Below are 8,802 nucleotides of genomic sequence, written 5' to 3' on the forward strand. Positions count from 1 at the left end.
CCAGTCTGCTGGTAACTTTGCCAGCCTGTTTTCAAGTGACAGGTGACCTGCCGCCATGTTTGCCCGCAAGGCAAATAAAACTGTAATTTCCCTCCTTGTTCTGAAGAAGGGCGTGTGTGCGTGAGGGCTGTGTGGGGTTTATTTATTGAAGGAAGGGCATCATTTATAACCCGGCGGTGTGTTTGGGCAGGTGGCGGCGGGAAGTGGGCCGCACGGACGGCGTGTTTATGTGAAGTGACCGAGGCCAGCGCCCGCAGGCCGTGTGCGCTGGCTGGGAAAAGCAGGAGGCAACAGCAGCTCGGTTCGGCTCCCGACGCGATCGGGGGGCTTTTTCAGCTGCGTGTCACCAGGGCAGAGACGCACAGCTCCGGGTCGGCTCCGAGCGCGCTGCGTGTCCCCCCCGGTGCTGAATTACCGAGCCCCTGCGGCACCAGAACCTACCGGACACCGAGTCCCAGCGCAGGCCAGGACACTGTGCTCCACCTCGGCTGCAAGGCCGTACCGTCACGCTTCCACTGCGGGTCGGTTCCCTGTGCTTCAGACCGGTCGTTAATGTTCGGTTGAATTCAAATCCTTAATTTGTTTCCACTAATAAAATAGATATAATGAATGCAGCTTTTATGTTACATCTAAAACGAGATTATTTACCGGTTATTTGGAGGGCCGGGGGCACTTGTGAAATTTAGTAGACGAAAATTAAACGGCGAAATATAACGTTACTAATTATCGTACTGTACGTAAAATATTTCACACCGATGCAGGACTGAAATATTTGTGAAGCGCTACAAAATGGTAATTTGGCTCCTGAAGTCATCGAGCCCGTCTTCTTGGCTTTTGTCCTTCTGTTCACACAAACACCAGAGCGCCGGGGAAATATTTTCTGTTCTGGACAGAAATGCGCTTCATCCCAAAGCGCCCGTCCGGTTTCCCCAGCCCGCCGAGAGCGAAAGGTGGACGTTGGTGTAAAGATTTAAACCGAGTTTTAAACATATAAACTCCGGAAAATTCTAAAGCTTATTGGTTCAGAATACTATTTAGTCTATGGCGATAGGAGGGAGAAACCCGCCGGCGGTGAAGCCACAGCACGTGTGTTTTGTTGACCAGAATGCTCGCTCGCAGATGACGGGAGGCCGACGGGGGAGTTTCACCGAATCCCGGTCTCAAGGTGTGCAGGGCAGTCTCAGGCCCAGGGAGGGACAAAAGCCGCTTGTGTGGGACTGAATGGAGAAACCCGGGTAAACAACAAAACCGTGTTTTTAAAAGCGTGTTTTTTTTTTAATAACACACAACTGATTTCGTGAAATAACACTTTCACTTTCGTGCTTAAAAGCGCTTTAAGAAATAAAAGCCTTAAAAGTCGACAGCCTAATAATTTAAAGTGAGGTAACAGGCAACTTTAAAGTGCCTTTTGGACGGAGGAGTTAAACAATCCGGCTCTAACTTATCCCTGAACTGGTTACTGTGGTGAGCGCACAGCTTTCCGACCAATTACAATTCGCTGATTGACAGCTCCCCCCCTTCCACCCCCCTCCCTTCCAGCGATGCCATTTATCATTCCCTCCCCGCCGACAATGACGTCATCCGGCGACTGTCCAATCAGACGCGGCGCCATCAATCAATGTCTGGCTGCGGGCCAATCAGGAAGAGCCTGGGGAGAAGGCCTGTGGCCAATCGCAGCTGCCTGGCGTTCCCAGCCGACTGATAAAAGGAGCGGGGAGGCGGAGGCGGACTGCTGGGCTCGGCGAGTCAGCCGGCGCGGCAGGACAGAACGGGAGTTCTCGCCGGTGGTAACCGAGGACGGAGACAAGGGGTTGAGGCGAAAAATTAAAATCGTGTGGATAAAGCTTGGCCATAGGCCGCGCCTCTTAACCTAGACAACCAGGCCAATTTATTAGTTTTCCATGTATCTACAGTATATCCACTGTGTGTATGAGTGTATCCGTGCGATTTTCTGAAAACCTTTGAAAAGGTCTGTCTGTGTACCGAAGTACCCAACCCGGTACGAATGCTAACTCGCCTCTCCCAGACTCCTCTTGTCGTTACGCGTCTCCTCCACTAAAGCACCGTCACCTAATTATTTAGGGCACTGATCTAGTCCGACTGCGGCGCAGTGCGCAGAGCGGAGCCTGGCCTGCGCGCAAGGGGAGGGTAGCACTGGTTCGTTCCGTTCATCCCTTTGGTTACCAGTAGCTTACTGGTGTCGCCCGGGTAATCAAGATAACGCTATTCTGATCCAGGGCTACGCCGTGATTATGTGATGATGACACAGGCCTTTCCGTTCCAAGACATCAGAGCGCTATGCACACGCCTGTCACTGAAGAGCAGTCCCCGCCCAGATCAGGAGGCGTGAATACATTACATTAAAGAGTGAAAGTTCAACTGGACAGACCCAGAGCGGAATTCAGTCCCAGTGCCTGGGGTAACACCCTTACTAATGTTGCGGTAAACTCTGCACTTTATAAAAAGGGTGTTTTTCATAAATGCGGTGCAGTACCATTTACTAATATAGACTATATTACACATATAATTTTTAAAAAAAGTGTACTAGAGGTAGGTTTGTATTCCAAATATGTTTATTTAATTCAAGTATAATTCCGCAAACGTAAGTCAAAACCAATTGAACAGAAGCATTCATCGCGTTGTTGAGACAGATTCCGAGGGGAAAAAAACCATCACATTCGTTCAAGTAGATATTTCGAACGCTCTCCGACAGAGGTAAGGCCCTCTGGGCTACTGTGTCGAGAGATTGCTGTGTAGTTTGCCTTTGGAACAGAGCAGCAGTATAAAATGCCGCCTGTATTAGTATTAGTGTTAAGAGCTCATTTCACAGGGGTGAATTTGCTGTGTTCAAGTAACGGCGGATCCTGGGATCAGCAATTAACTAGAGTACTAGCAAGCAAACGAACGAGATGGGTTTAAGGACCCCCTCTCGTTTGTAAGCTAATAGTCTTCTATCAAAAAGTGAGTTTTGTCTTTAACACAGGGGTGAAAATCGTCCGGACACTGAAAGACCTTCCGAACGACGTCATCCAGAGACAGATTTCCGATCCCTAAAAACGTCGCTGTACTACTGTCCACTGTGGGCGCTGTCCTGTGACTAAGCCGCTGCGAAACAACAGGTTTTTCAGCCTTTTTAGTGATATAAAGGACTTGGGGGACCAAGCAGAAGAACGATTCTTCCTTCTCCGCCTCCACAGTGTGTTTTTTTTTTCTTTCCTTTGGACAGAGAGGTGACTTTTAAGCTCCCACCCTGCGCCAGAAAAAAAAAATCGATCAGTGAGTGAATCAATCAATCTGATCAGGACCCACAGCGCGGTCAGCGCGTGGCGACTCCCTGGGTGTGAAGCGAGTTAGACATACAAAATCTTCATAAGTCTATATTCCAACACGGCAATGAAACACACGACACGGGTTCCGCAAAATGTAGTAAAATCCACTTTCAGAGAGTATCAGAGACTCAGAGACGTGTACCTATCTGTGCTGTTCCGGGTAGGAGTTCAGTAAGCCCCTGTGAAGCGTTCTTGTATTAAACCCACCTGCAGGTCTGCGGTCTTATCTATTAAACTTATTTATTTCACAACTTCAAGGATCATTTTTATATCTAGAACAACAACAGCAACAACAACAACAACAACAACAATAATAATGGTAATAATAATGGTAATAATGTATGAGGAAATATTTAAGGCATGGTGTGGGATAGTAGCATGTCTTCTCAATTTTCTGCGGTTGACAATAATTGGTCTCACTTATTGAGGCCAACGGGTAAAAAGCCTTTAATACCATTCACTCCCTCTGTGCCTGAGGGACAGCAATAAGCGAGGCGTCAAAGCCTCAGAAGCATGAAATCGTATTAAAATCCACGATAGCTCTGGTTAATAGACATGTCTGGGGAGACAGTGCTCTTATTTAAAAGTCTCTGTAAATATCAGCTCCAGTGCGCACATGAGTTTCAGGCGTCGGAATACTGTACATGTATTTATAGAGCGCCTGCATAAACACGCTCCTTGTTGAACGCTGCTGCCATAAAGACGATATTCACCCAGACAATTAAAATGCCGGCGGAACCGCAATACATCATCTGGCGTGGGAGAAGCCCTACACGCAAAATAAATGTCACCAGTGCCCTTTGGTTTACAATTGCCTGAAACCGTGGAAAATGCCCGCGACAGACACTTGGGCCGTTCATTTAATTTTTGGAAAAAAGGGGACATATAGAATTTAGATCCACACACGTGTCTTTCCCCGCGGGAATTCGTGGTTGCTGCTGTCGGCTGCTCGCGCTTATCCTCGGCTGAAGTTGTCCAGCGTCACGCACGTCAGGAACTGCGAACAACGGACACCAGCAGATTTATTTAATGAAACGCCAGTTGGCGTGAGAGCATCTCGAGTGACAAATGGAGATGCCCCCCTTTTCTAAGAGGAAACCAATTAGCACTCTTGTCTGCTGAAAGGGTCTCTAGGAATCGGCACTTCGCCGGAGAGAGGCCACCTACAAGCCCGACAAACCGCACGGCAGTGTTTGGCGTGTGTGCCAGCTGTATTCAGACTGAAGTGATGTAGATGATCGAGAGGTGCAGATATTGAGAGGAAGAGATTCACAAGAGGGCATGTGTGACACCTGTAGCTCACTGCTATAACACAAGCTTATACCTGCGCTAGGGAACAAGTAATAGGTTTATTCCATGCTGGAAAAAAAGCAGAAAGAAAACACAACGTTTCGGCCGTGGAGCCTTCTTCAGGTGTGAGCTGAATGGGTAGGCTCCACGGCCGAAACGTTGTGTTTTCTTTCTGCTTTTTTTTTCAGCATGGAATAAACCTATTGTTCCTTTGCAGCCCACGCATGCTGACGCAGCTCCCCACCTGAACTACTTATACCTGTGCTCGTTCACCCTCCACTGCCCACCGTTACAGTGTAACCTGAAGGAGACCCCGCTTGTCAATTCGATTTCTTTCGATGTCACTGTTCGGGGTCTTTTTCGTTCTTAAAATCTGTCAGTTTGTTTTAGAATAAAAAGAGTTCTGCAATGCATTCACTGGAAAAAAAAAGCCCAACACCGTTTATTTAAATCTGTATTTTTTTCTCACCTTGAAAAAGAAAAGGCTTAATAATTAATGATTAGGGAAAAGGGGGAGTCCACGATTATTACGTCTTAAATCTTCCCGCATGCTTTCCGCGTGTTTTTTTTTTCCCAAGTGTCTCGGAATGTTCCTGGAGGTTTCCTGAAAAATGTTCCAAATCTCTTTCTGGGAATCTGACCTCATACCCTGTTCGTGCTCGGTCCAGGCTCCAGGGAGAGTCCAGCCGAGGTCACGTCTCCCGGACTCGTAATACTCCACCGCCGGCTCGTCGCTTCGCGTCTCGCTTGCACTGCGTGTCTTTAGAGTCCGTCAGCTCTCTGTGAGAACTTGTAGCTTTCGTTTTGAACGTTTGAAAGCTTGGCGCGCCTTTGTTTAAAAACGCGTACAATTTCAGAGGAGGATGAACGGCAGAAAACAATTCAGAAGAAATGTTTTTTTGTTTCTTGCACGTATGGTTAAGGTTTTAAACTACTAAGAATGTTTTAAATCGCTAAAAATGACGTCACCGATAAATGTTCAGATATGTAGTTATATCTCAATGTTTATTTGAGAGGGCGTAGGCAGGTTAGACAAGCGGAAGTATTTTTATTCTTAAAGTACGCATGGCAAACGTTCGAGGTCAAACTTCTTCCACGAGAGGGGTACCTTTAAGGTACTTTAATGACAGAGATAACCATTTTTTTTCCAGTTCGAAACCTCGTTCAGAAGTACTCACAAAGACATTGACTCGAAATAAAATAGTGAAACAGAAGACGTTCCTATGAACCGTTAAGGTGCAAACTTTTAACCCGCAGCGCCGCACTGCCTCTTCGGGAGTCTGAACCGCTCTGCTGAATGCTTCCCTGTTCGGTTAGAGAAACCTTTTCTTTCTCATAGAGACCGTTTTTAAAATATGTGTTTCCAATGATCCCAAGCTTACGTCATCGGATTTATCTCTCTCATTTATTTTATCTGCGGTCATATCCTAGTAACCGCTCGAGCTGTCAAAACAGGCGAATTTCCCCGCGGTGATATTTCAGCAGCTGGACACGTCCCGCGATTTCCATGGCTGCCGGCACGGGCTGTGTTATTATCTTGTGTATTTGTGAGAGTTTCATGGTTTGTGAGGATTTCGTGGCACGCGGCGAAGTGTATATTTTCTTTCTATTACTACAAGGAGTTTTCCTAAGCTTTAGAGCCCTGGAAAATGAAGTACATGACCGCCTCAGTAAACCTCAGATTTTTCCGGGAGGAGCACGTTTTTGTAAACATTTAGCCCTCAAACGGTGCAAGGATTTTACCGTCTGTCCGGGGCAATTTAGAACCTGAATCATGAATTAACTTAAACAGGCTTTTCTGTCTTTATGGCTGCCGTAGTTAAATTTGTTCTTATTATAATTAATAACAGGAACACCATCTAGCCCGTTGAAGTTGTTAATTGACCGAGCATCTCCTCCAGTCGTTTCTTGAAATAAACTATCGCATTGGCTTCGAAAGCATAGCTCGGTAGCGTGTTCCCTTCTCCCCACAACCCTTTGCGTAAAATAATGTTATCTTTACAAGTAGCACTAGTTTCTGTCTATTATGGCTTGCGAAATTTTAAATACTTGATGTAGTAGTCGCATTAACCGTACTAATTCAGGTGGGGAGCTGCGTCAGCATGCGTAGGCTGCAAAGGAACAAGTAATAAGTTTATTCCATGCTCACAGAAGAAGGCTCCACACAAAAACGTTGTGTTTTCTTTCTTCTCTTTTCAGCATGGAATAAACCTATTACTTGTTCCTTAACAGTAGTAATACTAAATGAAAAGCAGACGCGAGGGGGTCTGTACTGTGGTATGAATATGCTCCCCAGAGTCAACAGGCAAGATAATGACATCCGGGTATTGCCCTCTGGCTAGCACCCAGCATCTCATTGGCTACGGCATATTTAATTCGCGAAGCTGATTGGCTCTGAGTTCCTAACTAACACACGCGCAGACCCTGCCCACTACACCTGCAAAACGTTGAATTAACCTTTTGCCGGCTTGTGGCTTCAAGTCGTGTTTCAGCGATCAAATAAAACGCACAGCTTACTGAACCTTTTGAAGACTTACCAAGTCGTCAAAACTTTCTGTCTTGCTGTTGTCTTGTAGGTACGGGTCACGGCATTTTCGCAGTTATGTTTAATAATGAGAAGCTAAATTTCTGCGTCCCTCAGAAGTGCAGCTGCACCGCATGAATGTTTGTTACAGACTTTTATTATTATATTCTAAGAAATACGTTCTGAGACTTCGGGCAACTGAATCTTTGTTGCTTATTGGCCGTACAGCTCTAACTTGCTTTTATAATTGTATAGATATTTTTTGGAGCAGTTATCTTTAAGAGAGAACCTGATTCTAAATTTCAAAGATATTTGATATAGTGTAAGTTGTCCACGACTGCAGCATTGTCTCTGTCCACCAGGTAGCGCTCCACACCACTTCTCTCTGCGTGTCGGAGAAAGTACAGTATATAGACCCGTTAACACAGCGGATCAGTAAAAGTGCTAACGATAACAAGCCGATTAATTAAAAAGAGATAAGAAAAAACAGTTTGTTCTCCGAACTAAAATTTAATGGAATGAAAACTTAATTATTGGAAATTGTGATATAAATATAATTATATTGCATTTATATAAATACCCGGTTTTAGAAGAGCATAGTTCTTCATACAAGTTATTGTATACTTAAGCATTTATTTCTTCCGTCTCTTCAGTATTGTTTGCCGAGCTCACGATGGTTGTGCTAAATGCTAAATGCCTTCGGTTGATCTGATGCAGCACAGGGAAAACACAGGCAATGTAAGACTCATTCTACACATATGAGGGTCATAACCACAGTCGGCCACTAGATGGAGACGCAGACCAGGGAAACCGATCTACCCGATGAGCCGCTCGAACGCTTGGCCGGTGAGTACGAACCGTCAGTTTCCTGGCAGAAGAGGCCGATCTAAATATATTCTAGACGAAGAATGACTCATTTTCTCTACTTTTTTTTAAAGTTCTGGTTTTGCTTTTCTTTGTCTGGTAACGCCAATGGTTATTCATTTTCATTATTATTTTTCCAAAGCTGTAATAATTTATGTATCTGAGCAACCCGCAGTTTGGGACTCGAACCCGAAACGTTCCAGTTATGGCCTATATCTGAATGCCCTGCTGCCCTGCTCTGTATGTCCGTGTTTATTTCTTACGTTTTACTATTATGCTTTTTTATCTTTTAATTACAGAATCAATGGGTTTGGAAAAGCGCTTTATAAATCAAAGTAATTATTATTATTTTTATTATTATTATTGCTGTTACAAACACAGTAAATGAAGACAATTTTAATCTGTATATTTAGTCTGTGTAACCTGGATATTTATTATTGAACACTTCAACGTATTTTGCTCTTTTTGTCATTGAAAATGCCCTTGTCGAGCTACTAAAAGTGTGAATTTGTTTGTTTTTTGCTGCAGACGGAAGTCAGCTAATTGAGTTCCCACACCTGCCAGAATCACAACGGGTTCCAATCCTACTGGGAGAGGGAGGAGGGAACTCAGTTGAACTGGCAGCCCAGTATGTGATCTCCTGTCCCAGCCTGAGGAACAGTGAGCCTGTCTCCCAATAATCCTCAATATGTTTACAGTATAGGTAAATATTTTATGACATGTCTTTGTTGTATATGTCTGTAATATGTCTGTAGATTTTATTTTACTTTTATTTTATGTTTTGTTCCACGTTAA

Source organism: Atractosteus spatula, chromosome 26 (assembly GCF_055471065.1).
Source record: "Atractosteus spatula isolate fAtrSpa1 chromosome 26, fAtrSpa1.hap1, whole genome shotgun sequence".
In the NCBI taxonomy this organism is placed as follows: Eukaryota; Metazoa; Chordata; class Actinopteri; order Semionotiformes; family Lepisosteidae; genus Atractosteus; species Atractosteus spatula.